The following is a 22,551-nucleotide window of genomic DNA, read 5'->3' on the forward strand; positions in this document are numbered from 1 at the left end:
TAGCACTCGCGCGGAAAAATCGTGCATGTTCCCGCAACGCACCCGCACCTTTTCCCGCAACGCCCGTGTGAAAGAGGCCTTAGAAGAGGCCTTCAGCGCCACAGCCTCTTCTTATGCCAGTGACATCACTGTACATCGGTCACATGGCCTAGTTCCAGCTGAGCCCCATCCAAGTCAATTAGGCTGAGCTGCAATACCAAGCACAGCCCCTATACAATGTATGGCGCTGTGCTTGGAAAGCTGCTGGGGGCCAGAATGTTTCACCAGAGCCCCGGTAAGCGCAGCGGCTCTCTAAAACAGCTGATCGGGGGAGGTGCTGGAACTCAGACCACAGTTGAAGTGATAATGATGACCTATCCCGAGTATAAGTCATCATTATCTTTTCAAGGCTAACCCCTTTAAGTTTATATCACCTATTAATTAGCATACATTTGGTGCAATCTTGGCACACTATGGGGAAGATTTTAGCAAAACTGGTGCAAAGGAAAACTGGCTCTGTTGCCCACAAGCTCTGTGAAAAATGAAAGGTGGAATCTGGTTGTTATGGGCAACAAAGCCACCTTTTCTTTGCATTAGTTTTGATAAATCTCCTCCACTTTGTTGTATCTTAGGCCACACCCCTTTTCTTGAGAAGTCATACCCTTTGTACCCCATACCCCATTGTATTCATCCATTGCACTTTGAAGTCCCATGAAAAATGGTGACCTTTACTTGGGCTTCAAAGGACCCCTTTGCATGGGCGGACTGGCCATAGACGTTACAGGAAAATTTCCCGGTGGGCCACACAAGCCCTCTTCTTGTTTGCCATCCAGGTACATAAAGAGCTGATGCTTTCAACATTAAAGGGGTTGTCTTACCTCAGACATTGGGGGCATATTGCTGGGTGGGACCCGCACCTATCTTTGGAAGGGAGCCTGCAACACCAAGCAGGGCTCATCGCGCATGCGCGGACGCCCTCCATTCATTCTTATTGGAGCTCCGAAAATTGCCAAACGCTGGTTTGGCTATTCCCGTTAGCTCCATAGAAGTGAATGGAGCGGTGGGCATGCTTGTGTGGTGCACTTTCAATTCATTTCAATTGGACTGCCGAAAATACCCGAGTGCACCACTTGACTATTTTCGGCGCTCCCATAGGAATGCATGGAGAGTGGCCACACATGCGCAGTGTGTCCTCCTTCACTTTGGGGGCTTCCTTCTAAAGATAGGTGTGGGTCCCAGAGGTGTGACCTGTACCTATCAGATATTGGGGGCATAGCCTAGCGAGTTGTCTGAGGTGAGACAACCCCTTTAACCACTTCAGCCCCCAGTGCTTAAACACCCTGAAAGACCAGGCCACTTTTTACACTTCTGACCTACACTACTTTCACCGTTTATTGCTCGGTCATGCAACTTACCACCCAAATGAATTTTACCTCCTTTTCTTCTCACTAATAGAGCTTTCATTTGGTGGTATTTCATTGCTGCTGACATTTTTACTTTTTTTGTTATTAATCGAAATTTAACGATTTTTTTTGCAAAAAAATGACATTTTTCACTTTCAGTTGTAAAATTTTGCAAAAAAAACGACATCCATATAGAAATTTTGCTCTAAATTTATAGTTCTACATGTCTTTGATAAAAAAAAAATGTTTGGGTAAAAAAAAAATGGTTTGGGTAAAAGTTATAGCGTTTACAAACTATGGTACAAAAATGTGAATTTCCGCTTTTTGAAGCAGCTCTGACTTTCTGAGCACCTGTCATGTTTCCTGAGGTTCTACAATGCCCAGACAGTACAAACACCCCACAAATGACCCCATTTCTGAAAGTAGACACCCTAAGGTATTCGCTGATGGGCATAGTGAGTTCATAGAACTTTTTATTTTTTGTCACAAGTTAGCGGAAAATTATGATTTTTTTTTTTTTTTCTTACAAAGTCTCATATTCCACTAACTTGTGACAAAAAATAAAAAGTTCTATGAACTCACTATGCCCATCAGCGAATACCTTGGGGTCTCTTCTTTCCAAAATGGGGTCACTTGTGGGGTAGTTATACTGCCCTGGCATTCTAGGGGCCCAAATGTGTGGTAAGGAGTTTGAAATCAAATTCTGTAAAAAATGACCAGTGAAATCCGAAAGGTGCTCTTTGGAATATGGGCCCCTTTGCCCACCTAGGCTGCAAAAAAGTGTCACACATCTGGTATCTCCGTACTCAGGAGAAGGTGGGGAATGTGTTTTGGGGTGTCATTTTATATATACCCATGCTGGGTGAGAGAAATATCTTGGCAAAAGACAACTTTTCCCATTTTTTTATACAAAGTTGTCATTTGACCAAGATATTTATCTCACCCAGCATGGGTATATGTAAAAAGACACCCCAAAACACATTCCTCAACTTCTCCTGAGTACGGGGATACCAGATGTGTGACACTTTTTTGCAGCCTAGGTGGGCAAAGGGGCCCATATTCCAAAGAGCACCTTTCGGATTTCACTCCTCATTTTTTCCTGAATTTGATTTCAAACTCCTTACCACACATTTGGGCCCCTAGAATACCAGGGCAGTATAACTACCCCACAAGTGACCCCATTTTGGAAAGAAGACACCCCAAGGTATTCCGTGAGGGGCATGGCGAGTTCCTAGAATTTTTTATTTTTTGTCACAAGTTAGTGGAAAATGATGATTTTTTTTTTGATTTTTTTTTTCATACAAAGTCTCATATTCCACAAACTTGTGACAAAAAATAAAAACTTCCATGAACTCACTATGCCCATCAGCGAATACCTTGGGGTCTCTTCTTTCCAAAATGGGGTCACTTGTGGGGTAGTTATACTGCCCTGGCATTCTAGGGGCCCAAATGTGTGGTAAGTAGGTAAATGACCTGTGAAATCCGAAAGGTGCTCTTTGGAATGTGGGCCCCTTTGCCCACCTAGGCTGCAAAAAAGTGTCACACATCTGGTATCTCTGTATTCAGGAGAAGTTGAGGAATGTGTTTTGGGGTGTCTTTTTACATATACCCATGCTGGGTGAGATAAATATCTTGGTCAAATGCCAACTTTGTATAAAAAAATGGGAAAAGTTGTCTTTTGCCAAGATATTTCTCTCACCCAGCATGGGTATATGTAAAATGACACCCCAAAACACATTCCCCAACTTCTCCCGATTACGGAGATACCAGATGTGTGACACTTTTTTGCAGCCTAGGTGGGCAAAGGGGCCCATATTCAAAAGAGCACCTTTCGGATTTCACAGGTCATTTTTTACAGAATTTGATTTCAAACTCCTTACCACACATTTGGGCCCCTAGAATGCCAGGGCAGTATAACTACCCCACAAGTGACCCCATTTTGGAAAGAAGAGACCCCAAGGTATTCGCTGATGGGCATAGTGAGTTCATGGAACTTTTTATTTTTTGTCACAAGTTAGTGGAATATGAGACTTTGTATGAAAAAAGAAATAAAAAAAAAATAAGCATTTTCCACTAACTTGTGACAAAAAATAAAAAATTCTAGGAACTCGCCATGCCCCTCACGGAATACCTTGGGGTGTCTTCTTTCCAAAATGGGGTCACTTGTGGGGTAGTTATACTGCCCTGGCATTTTCCAGGGGCCCTAATGTGTGGTAAGTAGGTAAATGACCTGTGAAATCCTAAAGGTGCTCTTTGGAATATGGGCCCCTTTGCCCACCTAGGCTGCAAAAAAGTGTCACACATGTGGTATCGCCGTATTCAGGAGAAGTTGGGGAATGTGTTTTGGGGTGTCATTTTACATATACCCATGCTGGGTGAGAGAAATATCTTGGCAAAAGACAACTTTTCCCATTTTTTTTATACAAAGTTGGCATTTGACCAAGATATTTCTCTCACCCAGCATGGGTATATGTAAAATGACACCCCAAAACACATTCCCCAACTTCTCCTGAGTACGGCGATACCAGATGTGTGACACTTTTTTGCAGCCTAGATGCGCAAAGGTGCCCAAATTCCTTTTAGGAGGGCATTTTTAGACATTTGGATACCAGACTTCTTCTCACGCTTTGGGGCCCCTAGAATGCCAGGGCAGTATAAATACCCCACATGTGACCCCATTTTGGAAAGAAGACACCCCAAGGTATTCAATGAGGGGCATGGCGAGTTCATAGAAATTTTTTTTTTTTGGCACAAGTTAGCGGAAATTGATATTTTTAATTTTTTTCTCACAAAGTCTCCCGTTCCGCTAACTTGGGACAAAAATTTCAATCTTTCATGGACTCAATATGCCCCTCACGGAATACCTGGGGGTGTCTTCTTTCCGAAATGGGGTCACATGTGGGGTATTTATACTGCCCTGGCATTCTAGGGGCCCTAAAGCGTGAGAAGAAGTCTGGAATATAAATGTCTAAAAAATTTTACGCATTTGGATTCCGTGAGGGGTATGGTGAGTTCATGTGAGATTTTATTTTTTGACACAAGTTAGTGGAATATGAGACTTTGTAAGAAAAAAAAAAAAAAAAATTCTGCTAACTTGGGCCAAAAAAATATCTGAATGGAGCCTTACAGAGGGGTGATCAATGACAGGGGGGTGATCAATGACAGGGGGGTTGATCAATGACAGGGGGGTTGATCAATGACAGGAGGGTTGATCAGGGAGTCTATATGGGGTGATCACCACAGTCATTGATCACGCCCCTGTAAGGCTTCATTCAGACGTCCGGATGCGTTTTGCGGATCCGATCCATCTATCAGTGGATCCGTAAAAATCATGCGGACGTCTGAATGGAGCTTTACAGGGGGGTAATCAATGACAGGGGGGTGATCAGGGAGTCTATATGGGGTGATCACCACAGTCATTGATCATGCCCCTGTAAGGCTTCATTCAGACGTCCGGATGCGTTTTGCGGATCGGATCCATCTATCAGTGCATCCGTAAAAATCATGCGGACATCTGAATGGAGCTTTACAGGGGGGTGATCAATGACAGGGGGGTGATCAGGGAGTCTATATGGGGTGATCACCACAGTCATTGATCATGCCCCTGTAAGGCTTCATTCAGACGTCCGGATGCGTTTTGCGGATCGGATCCATCTATCAGTGCATCCGTAAAAATCATGCGGACATCTGAATGGAGCTTTACAGGGGGTTGATCAATGACAGGGGTGTAATCAATGACAGGGGGGGTGATCAGGGAGTCTATATGGGGTGATAACCACAGTCATTGATCACGCCCCTGTAAGGCTTCATTCAGACGTCCGGATGCGTTTTGCGGATCCGATCCATCTATCAGTGGATCCGTAAAAATCATGCGGACATCTGAATGGAGCTTTACAGGGGGGTAATCAATGACAGGGGGGTGATCAATGACAGGGGGGTGATCAGGGAGTCTATATGGGGTGATCAGGGGTGATCAGGGGTGATCAGGGGCTAATAAGGGGTTAATAAGTGACGGGGGGGGGGGGTGTAGTGTAGTGTAGTGGTGCTTGGTGGGACTTTACTGAGCTACCTGTGTCCTCTGGTGGTCGATCCAAACAAATGGGACCACCAGAGGACCAGGTAGCAGGTATATTAGACGCTGTTATCAAAACAGCGTCTAATATACCTGTTAGGGGTTAAAAAAAACACATCTCCAGCCTGCCAGCGAACGATCGCCGCTGGCAGGCTGGAGATCAACTCTCTTACCTTCCGTTCCTGTGAGCGCGCGCGCCTGTGTGCGCGCGTTCACAGGAAATCTCGGCCATCGCGAGATGACGCATATATGCGTGACTCTGCGCAGGGCTGCCACCTCCGGAACGCGATCCTGCGTTAGGCGGTCCGGAGGTGGTTAAAGGGCATCTGTCAGCAGATTTGTACCTATGACACTGGCTGACCTGTTACATGTGCGCTTGGCAGCTGAAGACATCTGTGTTGGTCCCATGTTCATATGTGCCCGCATTGCTGAAAAAAGTGAAGTTTTAATATATGTAGATGAGCCTCTAGGAGCAAAGGGGGCGTTGCTGTTACACCTAGAGGCTCCACTCTCTCTGCAACTGCTGCGCCCTCTCAACTCTGATTGACACAGCCATGAAGGCATGATCACATTTACAGTTGCAGAGAGAGCAGAGCCTCTAGGTGTAATGGCAACGCCCCCGTTGCTCCTAGAGGCTCATTTGCATATATCAGAACTTTATTTTTCTCAGCAATGTGGACACATATGAACATGGGACCAACACAGATGTCTTCAGCTGCCAAGCGCACATGTAACAGGTCAGCCAGTGTCATAGGTACAAAACTGCTGACAGATGCCCTTTAATTGATTTAGGCAGCATTTTGTGCTGCACTGTGGTATCTGGTTCTGCTGAGGTAGTATTTTGTACCGTACTGTGGGAATGCTGGCCCTGCCTATTTCTTATGCTTCGGTCAATTAGGACCCGCATACAACAACCTGGGGCCAGGTCTGCCCCTCAGTAGTTTGAGATGGACCTACGGAACTTTGGTTGAACATCTGTGATCTACATGATAAACCAAACTTTTCACGTTTTTATGTTCTCTCTGATATTAATATTTCTCATCCTATGCGTTTCATAAACTACGGATATGAAGCCCAGTAACTCCCTCTTAGATAAAACGGATACTTGTAAATATCTAATTTGAGACATTTATTTGCCACCATATATTGCTCTCTGGTTTTCCTGGGCAGGAACACTGGTAATTAGAAGTGATATGTTTTATGAGATAACGATAACATTTGTAGCAAGCTTTTAACAGTCATGGTTTGGGACAAGTGGCTGACAATACTTATGACAGGTTAATAGCTGTGCTATAAAAGGGTTTATTTGCAATTTTATTTCTCGTCCTCCTATATGCTTTATACTCTAAGTTATATTTCCAAGTTCTGGAATCTAACAGAAAAGGGATGCTCATCCAAACTTTATGTTTATTAGGTTTCACAGTAAAAGAAAATATGAGCATTTTTTGATCCGTCTTGATTAGATGCTCACATGGTGGACTCTTTGGTGGTCCTGCAGCGTCTCTGTAGCTTGAGGTCTAGTAATGAGGAGTGGAGCACACAGACTTGACCTCCTCTCTCCACCTCTGGTAACACTAGACCTGTGATGGCTAGCCTCCGGCACTCCAGCTGTGGTAAAACTACAACTCCCAAGATGTACACTTGCTTGGCTGTTCTCAGAATTCCATAGAAATGAATGGAGCATGCTGGGAGTAGTAGTTTTACCACAGCTGGAGTGCTGAAGGTTAGCCATCACAGCACTAGACTCTAGACTAGACTGAGCTGGGGGTGGAGCTAACAGTCCACACCTCAACTTCCCTATAGGCTGCGCCAGAGTTGGTTAACTCCGTCTCTCCCATACATTACCATACTGGGGATACAAAGCATAAAATGACTTAACATAAAGGAACAAAGCAATTTGCAAGTACCCTCTGATCTGGGGGTACTGCATTATCAGCATTTAGAGATATGCTTTACAGACAAATGGTTTATTTAGAGAAAAAAAGAGCACTACTCACTGGATGAGATCAAAAATCTGCCCCAATGGTGGCGGTGCCAGCGGTGTTAGGTCCCAGCAATCCATAGAAGAGAATAATTACCGCAGCACTCTCTGTCTTCAGTCATATATGGTTTATTCACCAACCGTGCGACATTTCGACTTCACAGAGTCTTTTTCAAGCATACCTTTTACAGACAAATGGACCATAGGAACAACGGACAGGAGATGTTCATTAATTTATATTTGAAAGTTTTCTTGACATGTTCTGGGACCTGTGCAAAAGTTGTTACTCAGGTAGGGGGAGGAGATGAGCTTTGACCATCACCTACTGGTGGATCCTGTGTTATCTACATATAGATGTTATTGGTCATTGTAGTCCTGCCTGTGAAGATGAGATCACTGCTGAAAAGTGATCAATAGGAAAACTGCAGGATTCTTTTATTTAATATATAAAAATAGCAACATGCAAAATAAAATAAAATTATCGAAAATATATAAGTGCATTATTGATGTTGACATAATGTAAGATGCCTCCGATTTTCTTTAAGGTCCCTATTAGAGTGCCCGGTGATCAGGCAGGATGAGTGCCGATCGGCGATAAAGACGTTGATCGACGCTTGTTCTTTTTAGCCTATTACTCAAGCCGATCCAAAGTGGACGTGGGAGGAATGCTCGCTACTGCAGTAGTTCTTCCCCCATTCCCTTCCAATGATTATCGGCAGCACATCCCTGATTACACATGTAGATGTGCTGCCGATAATCGTGCATGTTTCATTCTGAATGAAAGTCGCAAATCAGCTAACAGACAAGCGTTTGCTCATTTATCGGCCGATTGGTGGAACGATTACATGGGTCTGTTAACGGGAATGATTGTCCCTAATGAACGCTTGTTCCCGATAGTTCAGTCTAATAGGGGCCTAATGTCCTTAACTGTTGTGAGGCGCATTATCAGTAATTTCTATTAGTTGCCGACACAACATAATGCAGTCCTTGCAGCAGTTCGGGACTCTTGTGTTTGACTTTGCAGTTGAAGTTTCTTGGCATTCTCTTTCATCATCATGGGTGCTAGAGCGATAAATGCAGCAATCTCAGTGCCTCCCGGGTTTCACACCAGGATATTGCCAGGTGAAGCTAAAATGATTCTCCGCAGGATGAACAAGTTCTGCGCCTAAAGCGTTTACAAAATGGAAGAATCTTTGATAGACAATCTTTGCTGGTTTTAAGTATTAACATATAAGTTGGAGAGTGGTTGCTGAATAGCAAAAAATAACCTTAGGCGATGGCATTTAATTAAGCTGTGTGAGTTGTTTATAACTTTCTTAATTACTTGGGCAATCAATTATTTCTAATCTAATATAAAAGTTGCCTAATTAAATAGTGAACGGAAGGAGTATGGAATTTAGAAGAAAAAGCATTGAAATGAGACAGTAGGGTCGGAGACATTTTTGATGGTTTCATACCAGTTTGTGGCTTTTTTAAAAAAGAAATATTTTCTTCATAATGACATGATTTATATCCCTTTATTATGCAGATTACGGGGGTCATTTACTATCCAGAAATATGCCTATATTAGACGTATTTTTGGCGCAGAAGGTTATTTTCGCCACAATCTGCAACTTTTCCCTGCTCACGGCAGGTCTAAAAAAAAGGGGTGTGGGGGCGGGGAAGGAGATGGGCCGTCCGGCCCGTCCCATTCACCATTTTCTACGCCGTAGAAAATGGTCTAAATGTAAGACAGTAAGGAAGCTGGCGTAGATTTAGACTAGAGCTGGATACGCCGAAGTTATGTAGAGCCCGGCCCCTATTCATATCTTCGGAGGATCCACTGCCAGCTATAGAGGTTATTAAGACTAGTGTCTATAACATCGGTCTTAATAAATGACCCCCTATGTTGGTGCTTTATGAGTGGGTTCACACATATACCATTTTGATACAGTGTCAGGAGTGGATAGGAAAGAAGGGAAATTATGTTTAAAAAAAATTCCTCCTCTCTCTTTGAATCCACTCTAAGTTTTGGCTTCAAAAACTGTACCAAAGAGGAAAACGTAAAAGCACCCTATAAATAAAAATAGGTTTTGGACAGCTGAATAGTTTTTTTTTACTTTTTTAGATCATTTTATGTCGACTGTTGATGCCTTTTCATAACACAAATGAGTGTGGCAGACGGAAGGCAGATTATATCTGAGGAAAGGTTGGTCTACTGCGTTGAATTTTATGGGTCGTTGTCAAATGCAATGTTTGAAAAATTGCCCATGCCCAAATAACAGGTCAACATCAGATCATTAGGAACTCAAACCAGGCCACCAATCAAGGCAAATATCGAATGACAAATTTGTCATTTTAACATATGGCATTGTCATCCAAAACAACAAGCTTCATGGACTAACTAGAGTATGGCTGTCCGTCTAGCAAACTGTAGGCTGGATTCACTGTCACACATGCAGTTTTTTTTTAAATGAAATCCAGTGGTGGATCCAACAGAAGGAAAACCTATTAAGGAAAGACATATCTAATTTCTTTCCTATTTACTTGTCTGTTCAATAAAAAATAAAAAAATAAAAAATAAAAATGCATGTGTCAATCCAGCCTGAGGTTCCTTTTGTACGGACCCTAGTCTACAGCACACAGATTAAGGCCTCATGCACATGACTGTTGTTCTGGTCCGCATCCGAGCCGCAGTTTTTGAGGCTCTGGTGCGGACCCATTCACTTTAATAGGGCCGTTGCTCCGTTACGTACCCACAAAAAAAATATAACATGTCCTATTCTTGTCCGTTTTGCGGACAAGAATAGGCATTTCTACAATGGGCCGCCTGTTCCGTTCCGCAAATTGCGGAAGGCACACGGGCTGCTTTCGTGTTTTTTTTTGCGGAGCCGCAATTTGCGGACCACAAAAAACGGAACGGTCGTGTGCATGAGGCCTAATTCTGATGACCAGTAGGCACTCCTTCCGCTGCCAATATGGTGTCTTTATGAGCAATCCTACTGAAGAATACCCCTGTAATACAACAGATGCTTGAACATGACATCGTTTCTTTTTCTTATGGATTCTATATGAGTTCATGAGAAAAAATGTTTTGTACCTCTGTAAAAAATTGAAGGTACCAGGAGGCCATACGAGGCTTATCATAATACTGCAAGTCCCAATTGTCCACGAAAGCTGCAGGCTCCTGATGTATTCTGCCAGTTTCACAACAGCTGGAGAACCACACTTTGTAGACCATTTATAATAAAGGTAGAAAATCTACCCATATAAAATTAAATGTATTCCAAGGTCAAGAATCAGGCTGCATCATAAAGAAATGATAGCATTTAGACTTATACATAGCAAATTGAAGAGTTTTTCTAATATTTTCTATTAATTATGTATCCTAATGATATGTCTGAACTCCAGACCACCAATAATTGGGATGATGCCACATGGTCTGGTTTCCTGATGCGGTTTTGGAGGTCAAAACCAGGAGTGAATAAAAAAAAAAAAGAGGAGTCGTATCCATCCTTTAGGCCCCTTTCACACGGGCGTTACGGGAAAAGGTGCGGGTGCGTTGCGGGAACATGCGCGATTTTTCCCGCGCAAGTGCAAAACATTGTAATGCGTTTTGCACTCACGGGAGAAAAATCCCGCATGTTTGGTACCCAAACCCGAACTTCTTCACAGAAGTTCGGGCTTGGGATCGATGTTCTGTAGATTGTATTATTTTCCCTTATAACATGGTTATAAGGGAAAATAATAGCATTCTTAATACAGAATGCATAGTACAATAGGGCTGGAGGGGTTAAAAAAATATATAAAAAAATTAAACTCACCTTAATCCACTTGCTCGCGCAGCCCGGCTTCTCTTCTGTCTCCTTCTTTGCTGTGTGCAGGAAAAAGACCTGTGGTGACGTCACTCCGGTCATCACATGGTCCATCACATGATCCATCACCATGGTAAAAGATCATGTGACGGACCATGTGATGACAGGAGTGACGTCACCACAGGTCCTTTTCCTGCAATCAGCAAAGAAAGAGACAGAAGAGAAGCCGGGCTGCGCGAGCAAGTGGATTAAGGTGAGTTTAATTATTTTTTATTTTTTTTAACCCCTCCAGCGCTATTTTACTATGCATTCTGTATTCAGAATGCTATTATTTTCCCTTATAACCCTGTTATAAGGGAAAATAATAATGATCGTCTCCTAGCAACCGTGCGTGAAAATCGCACCGCATCCGCACTTGCTTGCAGATGCTTGCGATTTTCACGCAACCCCATTCATTTCTATGGGGCCTGCGTTACGTGAAAAACGCACAAAGAGGAGCATGCTCCGATTTTCACGCAACGCACAAGTGATGCGTGAAAATCACTGCTCGTGTGCACAGCCCCACAGAAATGAATGGGTCGGGATTCAGTGCGGGTGCAATGCGTTCACCTCACGCATCGCATCCGCGCGGAATACTCGCCTGTGTGAAAGGGGCCTTAGGGCTCGTTCACACGAACATTTTTTGCGTTCCATATACGGAACCATTCATTTCAATGGGTCCGCAAAAAAAACAGAATGTACTCCGTGAGCATTCCGTTTCCGTATGTCCGCATTTCTGTTCCGCTACATTTTAAGTCTTGTCCTATTATTGTCCGCAAATCACGTTCCGTGGCTCCATTCAAGTTAATGGGTCCACAAAAAAAAGGAACACATAAGGAAATACATCCGTATGTCTTCCGTATCCGTTCCGTTTTTGCGGAACCATCTATTGAAAATTTTATGCCCAGCCCAATTTTTTCTATGTAATTACTGTATACTGTATATGCCATACAGAAAAACAGAACGGAAAAACGGAATCGAAACGTAAATACAACGGAAACAAAAAACGGAACAACGGATCCGTGAAAAACGGACTGCAAAACACTGAAATAACCATACGGTCGTGTGAAAGAGGCCTTAGGCTACATGCACACGACCCTATATGTTTTGCGGTCCGCAAAAAAAAAAAAAAAAGGATGACATCCGTATGCCATCCGTTTTTTTTTTTGCGGATACGTTGTAACAATGCCTGAAACGGACAGGAATAGGACATATTATATTTTTTTTGCGGGGCTAAGGAACGAACATACTGATGCAGACAGCACACAGTGTGCTGTCCGCATTTTTTGCGAACCCATTGAAATGAATGGGTCTGCGTCATATCCGGAAAAAAAACTGAACGGACACGGAAACAAAATACGTTCGTGTGCATGAGGCCTTATGGACGTCATGCCTCTATGAACACAATGAAGAGGCCTTGTCTGGCTGATCGGTGTGGTCCTGGGAGTCAGACTCCGATCCATCAATATTTATGGCCTATTCTAAAGGGCCTTTTACACTACCCAATGTTCAGGCAGATTATCGCTAACGAATGATTGTACGAATGCTTGCTAGCTATAATCTGTCTGGGTCAAGGTGTCGCCGATTACCTGATGAACGAGCGAAACTCTCATTGAGTGGGTAGTAGGATAGTTTGCTGGCAACAGATCGTACTATCTAAACAGCATTCTGCTGCCGGCAAACAATGATTCTGTATGGGGACAAGCGATGGCATTAGAGATCACTCCTTCTCATACTGTGGAGTAGATCACTGCATGTAAATGCAGCTTTCTCATCCACTGACGAGCAGGCATTTCTACATGTACAGCGCTGGCTAAGACTTTAAACATGGCGCCCACTCGCACGGTAATGCCGATCGCTGACTTTTAACCCTTCAGATGCCATGGTCTTCCCGGTAGAAATCGGGAGAGCCGGATGCATTGTGCGGCAGCTTCAGTCCTCAGGAATGAACTGACGCTCCCGCACATTAGTTCCTATGGAGCTCCATAGGTCTTCATAGGAATATGTTATACCGGTAACTCTCATACACTCCAATGCTAATGCATAAGAATGTATAGGAGAAGCAATCTAATGATTGCTTGTTATAATTATAAAATATAAAGATTCAAATCACCCCCCTTTCCCCAAAATGTAAATAAAAAAATGTAAATGATAGAAAAAATATACATCATGGGTATCGCCGCGTGAGAAAACACCCGTACTATCAAAATATAGAAATATATTTCCAATACAGCAAACGATGAAACGTAAAAAAAATAGCCAATTCGTCATTTTTTGGTTGCTTCACCTCCCACAAAAATTAAATAAAAAATGATCAAAAAGTCTTACACACCCCAGAATGGTATCAATCAATGGTACAGATCACCCCAGAAAACATGAGCCCTACACAGCTCCATACACATAACTACAAAACAGTTATAGGGGTCATAATATGGCAATGAAAACATTTTTTTCAAAGTTTTTTAAATTTCTTCTCAGTATTAAAATGCAAGAAAAACTATACATATGTGGTATCGCCGTAATCGTACTGACCTGGATAATGAAAGTAACTGGTCAGTCTTACTGTATAGGGAATGCCGTAAAAACAAACCCCATAAAACTGGCGACGGAAATGCGTTGTTTTCCAATTCCACCCCATTTGGAATTTATTTACAGCTCCCCAATACATTGTATGCAATATTAAATGGTGAAATTAGAAAGTGCAACTTGTCCTGCAAAAAACAAGCCCTCATATGACTACGTGAACAGAAAAATAAAAAAGTTATTGCCCCAGATAGGCAGGGAGTGAAAAACGAAAACCCCTCCGTGCGCATGCGCAGTTCATTTCCTGAGGCTGATGCCAGCACAGGGAAGGAACACTATGACGACACTGTGCATGCGCTAGCTCGCGCATCGCGAGATTCCGGCGCTCTAACTTTCTACCCTCTATTTGAAAGGTCTGGAAAACCCCTTAAATATTTGGAGATCAAGTTTATTTAGGTAGAATCTTAGTGCGTATGTTTATGGGGCTCTATCTGTATAGCCAGCTTTAGGCTACATGCACACGACAGTTGTTTCTCTCTGCGTCCGTTCCGTTTTTTTGGGCTGATCGGATGGCTACCCATGCATTTCTATGGAGCCGTTAATATTGCGGTGTAGTCAATCATTTCTTTTCCGCGTCTGCTGTCTGTGTTTCCCGTCCGCCCAAAAAGTATTGCATACCCTATTCTTGTCCGTAATAAACGTTTTGCGGACCCATTGAAGTCAATGGGTCCACAAAAAAATGCGTATGACCAACGGAAGCCATCCGTATGTCCTATGCATCCGTTTTTTTTGGTGGATGGTTGCTGGGAAACCTGCATATACTAAATTTCAAGAATTACAGCCTTTAGGGTTTTTTATGGACCGCAAAAAAAAAACTTAATACACACGGAAACACAACCTACAAAATTTGCGGACAAACGGAACGTAGTCACTTTTAGGAAAGGAGGAGGGAAGGGGTAACCCCTTACACTTCTGGCCCCACCATGTTACCCGCCACAAACGACACTGACAACCAAGTTGTGTTCATAACTTTTATTGCCATTGTTGGGTGGTAGTCGGCCACAGCTAATTCTTTAACGGCATAAAACATAACTGAGCCCGTGCGATCTACCGGCCGCTGAACTCCCAGTGGGCAGTTACGCCAATTTACTTGCTCAGCATCCTATTCCTCCTTACCTGCCGCCAGCTGTGACTTAATAGGATGCCTCCCTTAAACACGAGACATCAGCCCATAACTCGCAAAACCTCCAGAACCACAAAAACCACAAACCGAAAATAACCTTCGTGCCTATATATCAGGGAGGGAGGGACACAGCGCTTCTGCCAAAGAGGAAGAAGGAGGAGACACAGGGTCTTATAAAGGGGCACATATGCAGCACGCCCCTTCCTGCGCTGCAGGATGAAACCATTAACCCCCCCCCCCCCAGGCACCAAACCAAGGCCAATACCATGGGGCCATACAAAACAAGGATAGGGGACCTGGAGAGGGGGACCCCCAGTCCCTGTACACCCTCCCGACATGGTCGGGTGTCCTTCAAAAACAGGAACACGGATCTGCTATTTGCATGTGTGTGCATGTAGCCTTAGAGAATTAAAAAATATATGAAAAATGCAAAAAAATAAAGAATTCCTTCCTATGACACATACTCAGAACACTGGAAACGGACTGTGACTATGTTAGTTTTTGACTTTTGCATAATCATGCATTAGATATAGGCCAAAAGTATTCACAACCTGATATGTTTTAGTAATAATTATTAAAAGAACTATAGATACTGCTCTGCAGCCAGTATATTAATGCAGCATACAGCAGCCACAGGTAGGAAATAAGAATTGTGCAGACATTGTAATCTGATTTGCTAGTCCTCATTGGGTGTATTATCATTACAAGATTATTTCTAACTTGAACACATTCTTTTTACACTTCTGTTCAAGCTAATTTACGTGTTTAATTCATTCACTACTCAGTTTTTGAGATTAATATGCCCCATGGCATATAATAAAGCAATGCTGAGGAGTTAAAGACTGATATTAATTTACTCTGTTTTAAATTTATAGGAGATCAGTAGTATAGCAGTAGTCATGCTATTGGGCAGATTTTATAGAAAACTGGGGATTAAGAATAAAAAATTTGCCATTCTTACCCTTAGGGCTCATGCACACGACCGTTGTTGTTTTGCGGTCTGTTTTTCATGGATCCGTTGTTCCGTATCTGATTTTTTTTTTCTCCGATTTAAGTCCTATTCTGTTCCGTTATTCCACAAAACATATCCGTATGGTGTCCGTATGCGATCTGCTTTTTGCGGATCGGAAACAGAAACAGCAACTTAATAATCCCCAAACACATGAGCAATATGGGCTGGGCATAGCATTTCTACAGTATGGATCCGCGAAATACAGATGACATACAGATTGACTTGAATGGGGCCTCGGACCGTGATTTGCGGACAATAAAAGGACGGAAATGGAATGCACACGGTGTACCTCCCGTTGTTTTTGCGGACCCATTGAAGTGAATGGTTCCGCATACGGTCCTCAAAAAAAATGGAACGGAAGCAGAAAGAAAATACGTTTGTGTGCATGAGCCCTTACTCTTATATAAGGGCCAGTTCACACAGTGGGCTTTACCAAGGAATTTTGGTGCAGACAGCTGCAACGAAATTTCGCTGTAAACCCGCTGGAAGCCGCATCCTTTCTGCCTCTCATTCATTTCAATGGGAGGCACCGCTGAGGATCGCGGAGCAGCAGCTTATAGCCACTGCCTCGCAGAGAGTGGACATATCCTCAGCACTGCCTCCCATTTTAAAGTATAGGAGGCTGTCCGCACCAAAATTCCCCAGTAAAATCCGCAGTGTGAAAAAAAATAGAAACACCCTTTTTCCTATTACGAAAAATGTTCTTATGGCACAATATAAAAATATTTTAAAAATATCCATATAATTGATTTGGGTGCATCTGTAAAGACCTGTACTATGAAATGCATTATTTATACTGCACAGTGGATGCTGTAAAAAGGTGGCTACACGAATACAACAACAATAGTGTTTTATTGAGCAAAGTAGTAAAACACAGAGAAAAAGCTATATACATTTGGTATCCTCATAAATGTAATGACCCGCAAAATAACATTAGCAGGTCATTTATACTGCACAGTGATTGTTGTAAAAAGCCGCAAACCTCCCCAAAACTGCAGAATTTCTTAAAGGCCCCCATACACATTTGTCCAACAGTCTAATATGTGAGGGGAGTTCCCGACTCTCCCCCAGACAGATGATATTGGGGGAAGAGAAGGATCTGGAATATTTTTGACCGTTCCTTTTGTTCTTCCAGGAGATAAGCTGTACGTGTATGTGCATGAGGAAGCCAGGAAGGAGTTCGGCCAACAGCTATTAAATGTGAATGGCCGCCCTTAAAGGGGTTGTCCGGGTTCAGAGCTGAACCCAGACAAACCTCTATTTTCACCCAGGCAGCCCCCCTGACTTGAGCATCGGAGCAGTTCATACTCCGATGCTCTACTTTGCGCTGCGCTAAATCGCACAGGGCAAAGGCTCTTTTGCTTACAGTAACACACTTTCGGGAGAAAGTTTCCGCCTGGCAGTGTGTTCGGTGACGTCACCGGCTCTGATGGGCGGGCTTTAGCGCTGCCCTAGCCATTTTACAGGCTAGAGCAGCGCTAAGGCCCGCCCATCAGTGCCGGTGACGTCACCGGGCTCCCTGAGCAGCCGGAAAAAGAGGCTTCAGCGCTCCTGCAAGGGACCCGCTACGTCACAGAGTCTAAGAAAACAACACTTCCGGCGAAGAATTTCCTATAAGAAAACGGGGCTTCAGAAACATGTGGAAAAGGTAGGACATGGATGTATGTTATATGCATGTCTGTCTTGTACTAATGGAGCAAAGTCCTCAATCCCGGACAACCCCTTTAGGCATTCTGCACACGAACGTGTGCGCCCCGTGGTCGTGCTGCGGCCCGCAAATTGCTGGCCGCAATGCACGAACACCGTCCGTGGGGCAGCCGCAGCGGATCGCGGACCCATTCACTTTAATGGGTCCGCTATCCGGCCGTTCCGCAAAAAGATAGGACATGTTCTATCTTTTTGCGGAACGGAAGTATGGGACGAAACCCTGCGGATTCCGTTCCGTGCTTCCGTCCCGCACCATTCCGCATCTCCAGATTTGCAGACCCATTGAAGTGAATGGGTCCGCATCCGTGATGCGGAATGCCTACGGAACGGCACCCGTGTATTGCGGATCCGCAAATGCGGTCCGCAATATGGCAACAATGCGCACACGTTCGTGTGCAGGAGGCCTTAAGCTTATATTAAACGTACAGATAATCGTTCAGATCAGCGCTAACAAGCATTCGTATGAATGCTCATTAGCAATGATCTGCCTGTGTAATACTGCCACCGATTGCCTGATGAAGAAGAACATGCTCGTTCATCAGGAAATTGGAATCTGTCAGCAGGTTGAAAAATGATTGTGTACCGGCAGCAGATCCTGCTGTGTAATCACAATCTGCTGCCAGCAAGCAGTGATTCAGTATGCGGGCGAGCGATGGCGCTAGCGACCGCTTCTCCCCATACTGAGGAGGAGATCGCTGCATGTAATAGCAGCAGGCTCGGAGTGGCCCACTGGGGAGGCGGGGAATTCCTCTGTGGGCCCCTGCACCGTAAGTGAGCCTTCATGTTTGAAAGCTTACTGTCAGGCCTCATGCACACGACCGTATTTTTTCACGGTCCGCAAAACGGGGTTCCGTTGGTCCGTGATCCGTGACCGTTTTTTCGTCCGTGGGTCTTCCTTGATTTTTGGAGGATCCACGGACATGAAAAAAAAGTCGTTTTGGTGTCCGTCTGGCCGTGCGGAGCCAAACGGATCCGTCCTGAATTACAATGCAAGTCAATGGGGACGGATCCGTTTGACGTTGACACAATATGGTGCAATTGCAAACTGATCCGTCCCCCATTGACTTTCAATGTAAAGTCAGGAGTTAATATACCATAGGATCTGAGTTTTCTCCAATCCGATGGTATATATTAACTTGAAGCGTCACCATCACCATGGGAACGCCTCTATGTTAGAATATACCATCGGATTTGAGTTACATCGTGAAACTCAGATCCGACAGTATATTCTAACACAGAGGCGTTCCCATAGTGATGGGGACGCTTCTAGTTAGAATATACTACGAACTGTGCACATGACTGCCCCCTGCTGCCTGGCAGCACCCGATCTTTTACAGGGGGCTGTGATCAGCACAATAATTAACCCTTCAGGTGCCGCACCTGAAGGGGTTAATTGTGCGTATCATAGCCCCCTGTAAGAGATCAGGGGCTGCCAGGCAGCAGGGGGCAGACCCCCCTCCCTCCCCAGTTTGAATATCATTGGTGGCCAGTGTGCGCCCCCCCCTCCCCCCCTCTATTGTAATTTCATTGGTGGCCAGTGTGCGGCCTCCGTCAGCCCCCCTCCCCCCCTCTATTGTAATTTCATTGGTGGCCAGTGTGCGGCCTCCCCTCTCACCCCCCCCTGCCCGATCATTGGTGGCAGCGGAGATTCCGATCGGAGTCCCAGTTTAATCGCTCTGGGGCTCCGATCGGTAACCATGGCAACCAGGACGCTACTGCAGGCCTGGTTGCCATGGTTACTTAGCAATATTACAATATTAGAAGCATCATACTTACCTGCTGGCTGCTGCGCTGTCTGTGTCCGGCCGGGAGCTCCTCCTACTGGTAAGTGACACATCATTAAGCAATGCGCCGCACAGACCTGTCACTTACCAGTAGGAGGAGCTCCTGGCCGGACACAGACAGCGCAGCAGCCAGCAGGTAAGTATGATGCTTCTAATATTGTAATATTGCTAAGTAACCATGGCAACCAGGCCTGCAGTAGCGTCCTGGTTGCCATGGTTACCGATCGGAGCCCCAGAGCGATTAAACTGGGACTCCGATCGGAATCTCCGCTGCCACCAATGATCGGGCGGGGGGGGGGGGGGGGGGGTGAGAGGGGAGGCCGCACACTGGCCACCAATGAAATTACAATAGAGGGGGTGAGGGGGGCCGATGGAGGCCGCACACTGGCCACCAATGAAATTACAATAGAGGGGGAAGGGGGGCCGCACACTGGCCACCAATGAAATTACAATAGAGGGGGGGAGGGGGGCCGACGGAGGCCGCACACTGGCCACCAATGAAATTACAATAGAGGGGGGGAGGGGGGCCGACGGAGGCCGCACACTGGCCACCAATGAAATTACAATAGAGGGGGGGCCGGGGGGGGGGCCCGCACACTGGCCACCAATGATATTACAATAGGGGGGGGGGGGAGGCAGCACACTGGCCACCAATGATATTCAAACTGGGGAGGGAGGGGGGTCTGCCCCCTGCTGCCTGGCAGCCCCTGATCTCTTATAGGGGGCTATGATATGCACAATTAAGCACTTCAGGTGCAGCACCTGAGGGGTTAATTGTGCGGATCACAGCCCCCTGTAAGAGATCGGGTGCTGCCAGGCAGCAGGGGCCAGTCATGTACACAGTTTAAAGTATATTCTAACTAGAAGCTCTGAAAAAGCTTTTATGCAGACGGATCTTTGGATCCGTCTGTGTGAAAGTAGCCTACGGCCACGGATCAAGGACGCGGATGCCAATCTTGTCTGCATCCGTGTTCTTTCACGGACCCATTGACTTGAATGGGTCCGTGAACCGTTGTCCGTCAAAAAAATAGGACAGGTCATATTTTTTTGACAGACAGGAAACACAGATCACGGATGCGGCTGCAAAACTGTGCATTTTCCGATTTTTCCACTGACCCATTGAAAGTCAATGGGTCCGCGAATAAAAACGGAAAACGGCACAACGGCCACTGATGCACACAACGGTCGTGTGCATGAGGCCTCACTTAAACTTTTTCCTTGAGCTGCAGGCAGGTGGCAGTCAATGAGCTGCGTGGAGGGGCCCGCATCCTGTCTTCATGGGCCCCAACCCCTGAACATATCCATGATCCCCTGCTGCAATCTACAAAGATGTCAACCACTGGGGGGGGCCCACCATGCTGCCCCAAGCTTTAGTACAGGCAGTGCTTCCTTCCTGAATAGGAAGGCTGATAAAGCGGAGGAAAGCCTGTATAAATGACATCCGTGTGCATTCCTTTTTTGCGGAACAGAACATCTAATAGAACATTACTATCCTTGTCCGTTATGCGGACAATAATAGGACATATTCTATCTTTAAACGGAACGGAAATAAGAAAAACGGAAGGCTTCATTTTTTTTTGCGGATCTATTGAAATGAATAGTTCCGTATACGGTCCGTATACCGAACACAAAAAACGGAACGGAAAATGAAACGTTTGTGTGCAGCAAGCCTAACTGACAGGGGTTCCTCCAGTCAGCACTCCCTGTCAGTGAGCTAACAAGCTTATATCCACATGTTCTGATTTTCACAAAAATCACGTCAAAATGCAATGGGGCCACAAAAGATGCGGACTCTGTCTTTTCTGTGGCCCTACAAAAAAAAAATAGAACATGTCCTATTCCTGTCTGTTTAACGGACAAGGATAGGACTGTTCTATTAGGGGTTGGCCATTCTTTTCCACAAAATACGGAATGCACACGGCCGGTATCCTTATGGCGGATCGCAGTGGTCATGTGCATGGGCCCTTAGGCAGGACTGGAGGGCAGAGTTGGAGCTGTATGTAGCAGTGTAGTTCCCAAAACATGAGTCACAGATGTGAAGTCCAGAATGGCACCACAGCTCTACGGCTCCCCTGCTGTCAGTCCTCACTGTAACAATAGTGAAAAAGGGGACTAATTAACATGAAGATACATAAAACCGTACAAGGCACAGCTGCCATTCAGTTTCTAATTGTTCCTTTTATCTGCACCTCACAAGACGTGTGAAAGTGCACAAAAGACCCTTTGTTTGGCAGCAGCTATTGTGAACATTTGCTAATACCATAGATAAAGTTATGCAAAGGGGCTTTTTTGCACTTTCACACCTATTGCTACACCTTATACCTGCAGGTGACAAACAGATAACGGGAAGGCAGACATAATTATCATTCTGTATGAACTGCTTATTAAGGGCACATGAACATGAACGTATTTTGTTTCCGCTCCGTTTCTTTTTGCCGCCTGTATGCGGAACCATTCATTTTAACGGGGGCCGCAAAAAACGGAAATGTCTCCGTTTGCATTCCGTGTCCTTATGTCTGCATGACCATTCTACAAAAAAATAGAACATGTCCTATTGTTAGTTTTGCAGACCAGGACAGGCATTGTTACAATGGATCCGCAAAAAAACGGATGCAACACGGACGTCATCTGTTTTTTTTTTTTTGCGGACTGCAAAATACATACGGTCGTGTGCATGAGCCTTAAGTTTGACACAAACCTTAGTCTTAGGGCTCATGCACATGACTGTCTGTATTTTGCGGTCTGCAAAAATGGATCCCCAAAAAATACAGATGACGTCCGTGTGCATTCCATATTTGTGGAACGGAACAGCTGGCCCCTAATAGAACAGTCTTGTCCATAATCCAGACAATAATAGGACATGTTCTATTTTTTTGCGGAACAGACATACGGACATACGTAAACTGAATGCAAATGGGGTAACCTCCGTTTTGTTTGCGGACCCATTGAAATGAATGGCTCTGTATACAGTCCGCAAAAAAACTGAACGGACACGGAAAGAAAATACAGTTGTGTGCATGAGCCCTTAAGGTGGATTCATGCAGCACAATTGTCGGCAGTAACCGTAGTAAGAA

Source organism: Bufo bufo, chromosome 7 (genome assembly GCF_905171765.1).
Source record: "Bufo bufo chromosome 7, aBufBuf1.1, whole genome shotgun sequence".
Lineage (NCBI taxonomy): Eukaryota > Metazoa > Chordata > Amphibia > Anura > Bufonidae > Bufo > Bufo bufo.